General features: G+C 42.7%; 1 protein-coding gene across 7 annotated transcripts in view; it reads left to right on the forward strand.

Moving 5' to 3' along the window:
* Positions 1 to 12,643, forward strand: part of LOC126426822 (serine/threonine-protein kinase OSR1) — a 523,270-nt gene that overhangs the window by 201,925 nt on the left and 308,702 nt on the right. The window lies entirely within an intron of this gene.

Here is a 12,643-nt window from a genome sequence, read left to right on the forward strand (position 1 = left end):
TCAACACAAGTAACATCCCCGGCGCTGTCGCTGTTCCCTTATATAGCGCTCTCCCGCGCCTGTTAATCTCCCCCTTGCTGATACCACAATTTTGTTTTGCGAAATTCCATCTCCAAACAGATAAACGCCTCCATACTTTCTCCTACTTCCTAACCCTACCCTTTCTTCCCACTCCTCCCGCCTCCTCCTCCTCTCAAAAACAAAAAAAACAAAAAAAAACAAAAAAAAATCACGCCCTCGGGCGACTATAGTTACAAGAATATCACAGACAGAAAAGTAATTAAAGATTAGTCTGTTTCGCAGTATATTTCCACGAAGCCGGAATGAGCCGCCGCCATTTTGTCCCCGTCAGGGAGATTAAAACAATAGAAAGCGTGTGGGAGGAGTGGAGGAAGGGGGGAGAAAAAAAAAAAAAACACCCAACGGTCGCGCAGACATTTGACGATCGTGTTCCGGTCTGGGCGCATTTTTTTTTGACCGCTGGTGCGCGAGCCACTCAGAGATAATTAAATGTTAGCAGTCGAGCGGCACGGCTTGCCCCATTTGACAGATGACAGTCGTGGCGACGAGGCTCCACCATTATTGAGCCAGCCGGGATGAATCACGGTGGTGCCGGCGTGCGATATTACAATTCTCTCGCGTAGGATTTGCCCGTCCGTGCCGTTCGACACGCTGCGATCCGAGTTATCGCCAATCAGGGCTGCGCTTAGCCAGGGATTTCGCCTCCGATTAGTTCGTCCTATTGCCGAGGTGTCAGTCTTGCGGCTGCGAAATCGCGGCGGTGTGACATGCAGAAATTAATCAGACTGCGTGAGTCAGCCTTAATGAAATGTGTCACATTAGTCCTGGGTTCTGCCTCAGGTAAAACACCCACACACAAATACATGTACAAATCTGTATTGCTAAATGGCTAAAACCGTTCAACACCCACGTTCCAGATTGTCTGTATAACGGTTTCCAAAGACAACGAAAATTTTATTTTCGGCACGTCATGTAATTACTGATTGAATTTAAAATGCTGCCATAATCTATTCAATAAGAGGTACTAATATCGTCTGCGCTCGAAATTTGATCGCTAAATGGCTAAAACCGTTCAACACCCACGTTCCAGGTTGTCTGTCCAACGGTTTCCAAAGGCAACGAAAATTTTATTTCCAGTACTTCATGTAATTATTGATTGTATTAAAAATTTTAAAATGCTTTCATAATCTACTCATGAAGAGGTACTAGTATTGCTTGCCGTCGAAATTCGACCAGTTACGTCAGTGGACCTGATCTGTGATAGCAAATGTCACGTATCGTAGAATTGTCTGAAATTTTTGCCGCGGAACTGATCCGTGACAAATGCTGCATTATAGGTACGTGTATTCGTAAAATAATTCTTTGATTTTTCTTTAATTGCTCGATCATTTGAAGGGAGTTTTTGATATACTGCGTTGAAAAATAAATTTTGTGGAAATGTTGTCAAGCTAAGTTTTCCCTTTATGACAACACAATGTGAACGCCGTTGTATGGCGTAAATTCACCTCAGACGCGAAATGATTTGCATTACAAAAACTGCACTGTAAATTCATCAAACTGCAATTACAGTTCTCAAAATTGTTTAGAATTATGTTCAGCGCAAACTTAAATGTATCACAACGACAACAGAATGATAGCTATAAGATCTGCATTATTCCTATCACTTTCTCTGTACAAAAATTGTATCTCTCTAGCTCTTCGTCTTTCACTCCAACCTGTTAACGTTATTCTTTGAGGCATAGCTTAAAACAAATATGCGAGGAACATTCAATAATTAAAGAGACAAATTGGTCTGGGGGAAAAAGCGTTTATTTTTACAAAACAATACTTTTTCTACTTTTCAATATAATCCTCTTGAACATTTATGCACTTGATCCAACGGGCTACAAGCTACAAGCTTTTTTATTCCGGCTGCAAAGAACTCTTTATCTTGATGTTTGAACCAATTTCCCACAAACTTTTTCACGTCCTCGTTGTCCTGGAACCTCTTCCCATATAATGCCTCCGTCAGTTCACCAAACAAACGGAAATCACTAGGTGCTAAATCAGGGCTGTAAGGGGAATTAGCAGCACTTCCCAGCCCATTTTGTCGATGGTTTCACAGGTTACTTGAGCAATATGAGGACGTGCGTTGTCTTGCTGGAGAATCACACCTCTCCTCTGAGATCTACATCTACACCTACATTTATACTTCGCAAGCCACCCAACGGTGTGTGGCGGAGGGCACTTTACGTGCCACTGTCATTACCTCCCTTTCCTGTTCCTGTCGCGTACGGTTCGCGAGAAGAACGACTGCCGGAAAGCCTCCGAGCGCGCTCGAATCTCTCTCATTTTACGTTCGTGATCTCCTCGGGTGGTATAAGCTAGGGGGAAGCAATATATTCGATACCTAATCCAGAAACGCACCCTCTCGAAACCTGGCGAGCAAGCTACACCGCGATGCAGAGCGCCTCTCTTGCAGAGTCTGCCACTCGAGTTTGCTAAACATCTCCGTAACGCTATCACGCTTACCAAATAACCCTGTGACGAAACGCGCCGCTGTTCTTTGGATCTTCTCTACTCCTCTGTCAACTCGACCTGATACGGATCCCACTCTGATGAGCAATACTCAAGTATAGATCGAACGAGTGTTTTGTAAGCCATCTCCTTCGTTTATGGACTACATTTTCTAAGGACTCTCCCAATGAATCTCAACCTGCTACCTGCCTTACCAACAATTAATTTTATACGATCATTCCACTTCAAATCGCTCCGTACGCATACTCCCAAATATTTTACAGAAGAAACTGCTACCAGTGTTTGTTCCGCTATCATATAATCGTACAATAAAGGATCCTTCTTTCTACGTATTCGCAATACATTACATTTGTCTGTGTTAAGGGTCAGTTGCCACTCCCTGCACCAAGTGCCTATCCGCTGCATTTCGTTTCTAATGCTGCAACTTCTCTGTAAACTACAGCATCATCCCCGAAAAGCCACATGGATCTTCCGACACTATCTACTAGGTCATTTATACATATTGTGAAAAGCAATGGTCCCATAACACTCTCCTGTGGCACACCAGAGGTTACTTTAACGTCTGTAGACGTCTCTCCATTGATAACAACATGCTGTGTTCTGTTTGCTAAAACCTCTTCAATCCAGCCACACAGCTGGTCTGATATTCCGTAGGCTCTTACTTTGTTTATCAGGCGACAGTACGGAACTGTATAGAACGCCTTCCGGAAGTCAAGGAAAATGGCATCTACATGGGAGCCTGTATCCAATATTTTCTGGGTCTCACGAACAAATACAGCAAGATGGGTCTCACACGATCGCTGTTTCCGGAATCCGTGTTGATTCCTACGGAGTAGATTCTGGGTTTCGAGAAATGACATGATACGCGAGCAAAAAAACGTGTTCTATAATTCTACAACAGATCGATGTATAGTTTTGCGCATCTGCTCGACGACCCTTCTTAAAATCTGGGACTACCTTTCCTCTTTTCCAATCATTTGGAACCTTCCGTTTCTCTAGAGACTTGCGGTACACGGCTGTTAGAAGGGGGGCAAGTTCTTTCGCGTACTCTGTGTAGAATCGAATTGGTATCCCGTCAGGTGCAGTGGACTTTCCTCTGTTGAGTGGTTTCAGTTGCTTTTCTATTCCTTGGCCACTTATTTCGATGTCAGCCATTTTTTCGTTCGTGCGAGGATTTAGAGAAGGAACTGCAGTGCGGTCTTCCTCTGTGAAACAGCTTTGGAAAAAGGTATTTAGTATTTCAGCTTTACGGCGTCTCTCTCCCATAGCTGGCTTGACCTTGTTTAAAAGCAAACGCGAGTAGTTCATTGTATGCTGCTCTCCGAGATAATCATAACAAACTGGATCTTCAGCAACCCAAAACACCGTCAACATGACTTTTCCTCCTGATGCTTGGGTTTCGAATTTTTTCTTGACAGGTGGGCTGGTGTGCTTCCGATCCACGCTTTGTCTTTCTGATTTTGGCTCGTAACAGTGAACCCAAGTTTCATCACAAATTAAATTTTTGTTGAGGAAGTGCTCACCTTCTCTTTCATAACGTTCCTTTATCTCTGTGCACACTCTCAACCTTGTTTCCTTGTGTAGCCGCGTCAACTCCTTTGGGACTCATCTTGCACATGTTTCGCGGTACTTCAGCTTGTTACAGATAATGTTATGAACTGTACCATTACTAACTTGAACCTTAGCAACTATCATTTCCACAACAACATTGAGGTCTGCACGAATAATGTCATCAAATCGATTTTCAAGTGAGGGAGTTGAAACTGCAACTGGTCGGCCAGAACGGTGTTCATCAAGTCACTGAGCCGCGACCATTTTGAACTGCTCTACCCAATTGTAAAAATTTGCACGATTCACACAACCTTCACCATAAACTTCAGACATACTACAGTATATACAGTATTCACTGGTTTCTCGCCTTCAGCAAGTAAAAAACGAATAACAGAACGTTTCCAGAAAGAGATTTTCACTCTGCAGCGGAGTGTGCGCTGATATGAAACTTCCTGGCAGATTAAATCTGTGTGTCGAACCGAGACTCGAACTCGGGACCTTTGCCTTTCGCGGGCAAGTGCTCTACCATCTGAGCTACCGAAGCACGACTCACGGCCGGTACTCACAGCTTTACTTCTGGCAGTGTCTCGTCTCCTACCTTCCAAAGTTTACAAAAGCTCTCCTGCGAACCTTGCAGAACTAGCACTCCTGAAAGAAAGGATACTGCGGAGACATGGCTTAGCCACAGCCTGGGGGATGTTTCCAGAATGAGATTTTCATTCTGCACCGGAGTGTGCGCTGATATGAAACTTTCTGGCAGATTAAATCTGTGTGTCGGACCGAGACTCGAACTCGGGACCTTTGCCTTTCGCGGGCAAGTGCTCTACCACCTTATTTTGTTTTCTTTTTACTTTTTTATTTATTTTTTCGCTAACCACATTTTATTACACAGTAAATTAATTGACAAATAACGACAACATTGTTTCAACATAAATTGGAATAAACATTCGTAGATAATTCAGAGAGTGAGTGGGACAAAAAAAAACTTGTTTTTTTTTAGGAAGAAAATAAAAATCTCTGGTGTTCTAAAATAAATGACGGCCTTCTGCATAAAACAAAATAAAAATATTTCTTAAAAATGTAAATATACCTTTTCGATATCAGGTTTGTGTTTTCAGATAGTAACTGAGCTACCCAAGCACAACTCACGTCCCGTCCTCACAGTTTTACTTCTGCCAGTACCTCGCCTCCTACCTTCCAAACTTTACAAAAGCTCTCCTCCGAACCCTGCAGAACTAGCACACCTGAAAGAAAGGATATTGCGGAGACATGGCTTAGCCACAGTCTTGTGGATGTTTCCAGAATGATATTTTCACTCTGTAGCGGAGTGTGCGCTGATATGAAACTTCCTGGCAGATTAAAATTGTGTGCCGGAGCGAGACTCGAACTCGGGACCTTTGCCCTTCGCGGACAAGTGCTCTACCGTCTGAGCTACCGAAGCACGACCCACGCCCGGTCCTCACAGCTTCACTTCTGCCAGTATCTCGTCTCCTACCTTCCAAACTTTACAGAAGCTCTCCTGCTAACCTCGCAGAACTAGCACTCCTGAAAGAAAGGATATTGCAGAGACATGGCTTAGCCACAGCCACACAGTGGTAGAGCACTTGCCAGCGAAAGGCAAAGGTCCCGAGTTCGAGTCTCGCTCCGACACACAGTTTTAATCTTCCAGGAAGTTCCAACAGAACGTTGTTCAACTAATGTGGACGTTTCAAGCGAAGTCTCCATCTTGAAATGTATTTTTGAAGTTATAAACAAAAGAACGTTGATACATCAGCTGATTTGGGCTCATCCCAGTGATGCCAACTTAAAGCCATAAAAGCACAAAACTTGTCCTACTAATAGTTTTTCCCCATACCAATTTCTCTCTCTAATTATTGACTTATCTTCGTAGTTTTCTTAAAGGACGTTGTAGCTACTCAAAATGAAGATACGGAAAAATAGGTTCAAATGGCTCTAAGCACTACGGGACTTAACATCTGAGCTCATCAGTCACCAGTCCCCTAGACTTAGAACTACTTAAACTTAATTAGCCTAAGGACATCACACACATCCATGCCCGCGGCAGGATTCGAACCTGCGACCACAGCAGTAGGGCGGTTGCGGACTGAAGCGCCTAGAACCTCTCGGCCACAGCGGCCGCCCGGAAAATTAGGAACACACTCAATTTTGTGGTGACGGAGACAAACGAACACAAAGTTAGTTCCGTTTACTCTTAGGCCAAAGTAAGTGAAAAACTGACGCTAATGAACAACGTTTGTTGTTGCCAATGTCTTCGTTACTACCTTTCGTTTTCCACCGTTACCAACGTCAACAAATTGGCATTTCCGGCTTTTTAGCTGTCCGGTATGCATGTGTTACTTCAAATGAACTATCTGCAACAATGGAACGTGAACGTCTCTAGAATGCAACTTCACGAAACGTTATTACCTTCGTGTGTCGTTTCTGCTGTAGTACCCGATCGTTACGCGTGGCAGAAGTTGGTAGCAATGCCAGAGACGAAGGAAAACTTTTCTCATGTGTTTGTCTGCTTCCTTTTACCTCTCCTAACGGCTATGTATACATATGATTCTCTTCTGTTATGCACGTCAAAGCGAAGTTCCTTTTCATTGGCCTCATCGCATAATTAATTTTAAAAATCGGTACTTCAATTTTCGATTCTCACGTATTAATATTATGATCGTTAAATAAAAGATGCGCATTATCATTAAGAATATCCACATGGATAATACTTTCTCTTTGCAGAAATTGTGTCTCTCTAGCTCTGCGTCTTTCATTCTGACCCGCTGGATTTCTCCTTTTAGGCAACCCTAAAACAAATTTAGTTTCCGCATAACAAGGGAAGTTAGAAGTCGTAATTATTCAAAATGCACAAAATAAATATTAGGGACGTCCTTCAAATTTCCTGGTAACGGCGGCAAATGACCACACATTTACTCTTACCAAAAAGTACAGACTTTGTTACAACGATATGTTGATTTTCACTGCTGACAACATCATCGACCAAGCACTTGTCGCACTGAAGGTGCATGTTGTAGTATTTCGTGCACTATGGCATGGAGAGCCATCATTTCAGTACCACAGGTTCCTCCTAGTCTACAGAGGTACATCTTCTAACCATCCGTGGAAGATGGTCTGTTAGAAGGCTGGGATGCTTGTGCGCGTCCAGTTTTCCATCTATAAAAAACGGGCTTATGAGCTGATGGTTCACTATCCCACACCACACGTTTACACTCCATGGAGGCTAAAGTTCCATCTGACGAAGCCAATGGGAATCGTCAATAGACCAATAATGCATGCTTCGGTGTTTTACGTGACTACGATTGGTAAATATGGCTTCATCACTAAACAAGATACATGATGCATCTGGAGTATACTGTGTTAATGCCTATGCACAGAAGTTATCACGATTCTCATAACCGATAAAAAAAATGGCTCCAAGCACTATGGGACTTAACATCTTACCAGGTGTACCGGTATGAAATGAGCGTTTTTTTGTGAAAATGAAACACAAATTTTGAATTGAAAAGCAAAAAAAAGTATTCAAAGTACTGACCATTGCTTTCTATAGATTTTGACCACCATTCTGGCAATTTGTGGACAGCACGCCAATAGAAATGTTCGTCGTTTGAAGAAAACCAATCAGACACCCAATTTTCGACTTCTTCGTAGGAATCGAAATGTTCCTCAGTCAAAGCGTGTCCCATTGATGAAAACAAATCGTAGTCGGAAGAGGCCAAGTCTGGTGAATACGGCGGGCGGGATAGCAGCTCGCAGCCAAGTGTTTTGATTGTATCCTGAACCAGTTTTGCTTTGTGAGCAGGTGCATTGTCGTGTAAAAAAATTACTTTGCCATGTCTTCTGGCCCATTATGGTCTTTTTTCGATCAATGCGTAGTTCAAATTGATGATTTGTTGTCTGTAGCGATTAGTATTCACAGTTTCACCGGGTTTTAGAAGCTCATGATACACCACAGCTTTCTGATCCCACCAAACACAGAGCATTGCCTTTATGCCAAATTAATCTAGTTTCGCAGTCGATGTTGATGGTTGTGCCGGATTAACCACTGATTTTTCCCATTTAGGATTCTTAAAATAAATCCATTTTTCATCGCCAGTAACAATTCGATGCAAAATTGATTTTCTTTCGTGTCTTCGAAGCAAAATTTGACAAATGGTTTTTCGGTTTTCCATCTTTCATTCAATTCATTTTCCACACTTTTGGATCTTTCCCATAGCTTTCAAACGGTCAGAAATTGTTTGTTGTGCAACATTTAGCGTTGCTGCCATTTGCTTCTGACTCAAAGTATCATCTTCATCCAATATTCCTTGCAATTCAGTGTCTTCGAACTTTTTTGGTGGTCTTCCACATTCTTCATTTCTTACATCAAAATCATTATTTCCGAACCGTTGAAACCATCTTTAGCATGTCGCTTCTGATAGAGCACGATCGCCATATGCCTCAACAAGCATTCGATGCGACTCTGCAGCACTTTTTTTTTTTTCAAATGAAAAAAAAAATAATGCTTTCCGCAAATCGTCACTTTCTAGTACAAAATTCTACACTGTTAACACGATGAAAACATATGAAGTTGTTCGTCCCATGACTTGATGTATACCAAATATCTTTGACAGAAGATATACCAACCAAAAACAAATTAAGGCTCGTTCACAACTACTGTTCCCTATCGACACATTTGTATGTTAACGTTCATTTCATAGCGGTACACCTGGTAGGTCATCAGTCCCCTAGAACTTAGAACTACTTAAACCTAACTAACCTAAGGACATCACACACACCCATGCCCGAGGCAGGATTCGAACCTGCGACCGTAGCAGCAGCGCGGTTCCGGACTGAAGCGCCTGGAGCCGCTCGGTCACAGCGGCCGGCTCATAATCGCTTCCATGCAGCTCTTGAAGGAGAGAGTTGCGAAAGAGATGGAACCTTTGTCAATGGAAAATGCGCAGCAGACCTGCGTGACTCATGCCACTTCCTGGTGCGATTGCGCGGGAACCAACTTGCGGATCAGTTGCAACTGCAGCAGGAAAATTAATTTCCCCCTTTCTGTCATCACGTGTTTCCTTCTGTTACGCTGTCTAAGTGTTACACTACCACTTTCACGTAACTGGTTGAAGACGTTGATAAATAATTGCCGAAATGGTTGATGTCTATTGGGATATCTTGCCAATACACTGTACGACAAGGAACTGCATTCTTCCTAGACTCTCCATACACCATGAACATGTCGTCCTTTTATGCACTGGTAAATCTCATCGTTCACTCCGAACCTATTGTTTGAACTGTCACACGCTAACTACACTACTGGCCATTAAAATTGCTACACCAAGAAGAAATGCAGATGATAAAAGGGTATTCATTGGATAAATATGTATATTACACTAGAACTGACATGTGATTATATATCCACGCAATTTGGGTGCATAGATCCTGAGAAATCAGTACCCAGAACAACCACCTCTGGCCGTAATAACGGCCTTCATACGCCTGGGCATTGGGTCAAACAGAGCTCGGATGGCGTGTGCAGGTACAGCTGCCCGTGCAGCTTCAACACGATGCCACAGTTCATCGAGAGTAGTGACTGGCGTGTTGTGACGAGCCATTGAGCAGACGTTTCCAATTGGTGAGAGATCTGGAGAATGTGCTGGCCAGTCCAGCAGTCGAACATTTTCTGTATCCACAAAGGCCCGTACAGGACCTGCAACATGCGGTCGTGCATTATCCTGCTGAAATGTAGGGTTTCGCAGGCATCGAACGAAGGGTAGAGCCACGGGTCGTAACACATCTGAAATGTAACGTCCACTGCTCAAAGTGCCGTCAATGCGAACAAGAGGTGACCGAGACGTGTAACCAATGGCACCCCATTCCCTCACGCCGGGTGAGACCCGCAACGGCGTACTAGGCAAGTCCTAGTGGAGGTGGTTTGCTATTGCCTCCGTAATGAGGATGAATGACGATGTTGAAGACGACACAACAACACCGTCATCTCGAGGCAGGGAAAATGCCTGACCCCGCCGGGAATCGAACCCGGGACCCCGCGCGAGGGAAGCGAGAACGCTACCGCATATCCACGAGCTGCAGACATTCTAAGTTACCCTACTTTTAGTTTGTTAATTTTCGATAGGCGTTGTTCCGTTTAAAAGAAAGTGTGCATTTGCACAAAAAAAAACTTTCTAAGTATTGTTGCAGTCTGTTGATTGGCTAATAATACGAGCCTCTCAGTACGAATCCACAGTGTGAAAAATGCACATCAGTAGCACCTCCCATCAGTACGAAGTTGGTTTTAACGCCGCCAGACGCAGAATCAATGTTGCAGGTTGTCGTCTTCGCCTGTCGGATGCAGTGGCCAAGTGATGCACATCCTATGTGAGTCCACGTTCAGAAAGTGCTCACTCGGCAGTGTGAATACGGCGCAGATGCTTTCGGAAGCGTGCAGGGTTGAAGATCCGTCGTGCTTAGGTTTGGCCCTCTTCAGGACACTCTAAAATAGGAATGTAGAAATGACAAAAGACCACTCCTAAGTGTAATCATTCGAGAAGAGACACTTTTTCTGTCCATCCTTAGGCATTTCCGGAACCTCTGAGAAGTTTATTAGGCGGTAAACAGTCGACAATAGCACTTAAGTCATCGAAGTGCACGTCGCTATACACTTCACAGCCTGTATACCCGCAGTAAGCACTTCAAACATTACTAAGTGCAATGGTGGTTTGAAAAGTTATCGGAACGAAATACACTACTGGCCATTAAAATTGCTACACCAAGAAGAAATGCAGATGATAAACGGGCATTCATTGCACAAATATATTATACTAGAACTGACATGTGATTCATAAAAATAATGATGAGTTTTATAATTGCGAGATGCAGGTAATTCAAATTGAACGAGAAAAAAAATGATAGAGGGGAGCTTTGAACCAACTCGTGCGTAACCGCATATTTTTGAGAGTTTATTAATCTACCAAATACGCTACACGTTAACTTAAATCTTTTCATTAAGTGCAATATATACAGCACTGGGAAAACTTCAAAGCCGATTATCTCCGTAACTTTATGACAAACATTAAGAACAGTCTATTTCTCGACACTTTTTAACCGTGTTCGACGCGCATGTTTTACTAGGAACAGAAAGCAGCCTCAGGCATTTTCATACTGTGCATTAACAGTTCGATAATCAGAGCACAACCTGCAGAGATGTGACTGTACACGATTTTTGAAATAAAAACCACGTAGCTAAAGCGTGATTAAGAAAAACGTTGATGACTCTTAATACATTTGAATATCTTAAAGTTTCATTTAATGTAACTTAGTAATTATATACCGGGTGATCAAAAAGTCAGTATAAATTTGAAAACTTAATAAGCCACGTAATAATGTAGATAGAGAGGTAAAAACTGACACACATGCTTGGAATGACATGGCGTTTAATTAGAACCAAAAAATAACAAAGTCCACAAAATGTCCGACAGATGCGCGTCGTTTGGTGATGATCGTGTGCTCAGCCGCCACTTTCGTCACGCTTGGCCTCCCAGGTCCCCAGACCTCAGTCCGTGCGATTATTGGCTTTGGGGTTACCTGAAGTCGCAAGTGTATCGTGATCGACCGACATCTCTAGGGATGCTGAAAGACAACATCCGACGCCAATGCCTCACCGTAACTCCGGACATGCTTTACAGTGCTGTTCACAACATTATTCCTCGACTACAGCTATTGTTGAGGAATGATGGTGGACATATTGAGCATTTCCTGTAAAGAACATCATCTTTGCTTTGTCTTACTTTGTTATGGTAATTATTGCTATTCTGATCAGATGAAGCGCCATCTGCCGGACATTTTTTGAATTTTTTTTTTCTCTCTCTAATGAAACCCGATGTCATTCCAAGCATGTGTGTCAATTTGTACCTCTTTATCTACATTATTCCGTGATTTATTTATTTTTCAAATTTATACCGACTTTTTGATCACCCAGTATATATAATACATAAGTGGGACCTACTTACAAGAGCGTAACAACACCAGTGTACGTGTGCTACGGCTTCTGACCAATCATTGCGTTTGTGTTTGTTTACATCAGGTTTATTCTTATGATGAACGGATTATAGGTCGGCGAAAATCATTCTCACTTCTCACAAATGATGTCCCGTTAATAGTGTCGTCTTGCAATTGCTTTTCATTTATGCATATAAGGAGCAATTTTTCCTACATCTTCCAGAATCCGAAACAGTTGTTCAGGTACGCCTGAAGCATCTATCTCTTAAATTTATCCCTGTTCATGAGGTCAGTGCAAATAGTATATGTAGACCGATTTTATGTGCGTGCTAAATCAGCAACGCTTACACCACCTTCGTGTTTTTCAATGATTCTGTGTTTAATTTGTAAGGAGTTTTGTTTCTCTTATGGTTATCTTCTTGCGGCGTTATCTTTGGGGACGTATCAACGAAGATTATTACAATTTTACAACAAAAATACACTGCGTGACCACAAGTTTAGAAGAATGTGTGACCACAAGCTGCACTAAGATGGTAGCAGAAAGAGCGCTAAA

Source organism: Schistocerca serialis, chromosome 11, assembly GCF_023864345.2.
Source record: "Schistocerca serialis cubense isolate TAMUIC-IGC-003099 chromosome 11, iqSchSeri2.2, whole genome shotgun sequence".
NCBI classification, from domain to species: domain Eukaryota; kingdom Metazoa; phylum Arthropoda; class Insecta; order Orthoptera; family Acrididae; genus Schistocerca; species Schistocerca serialis.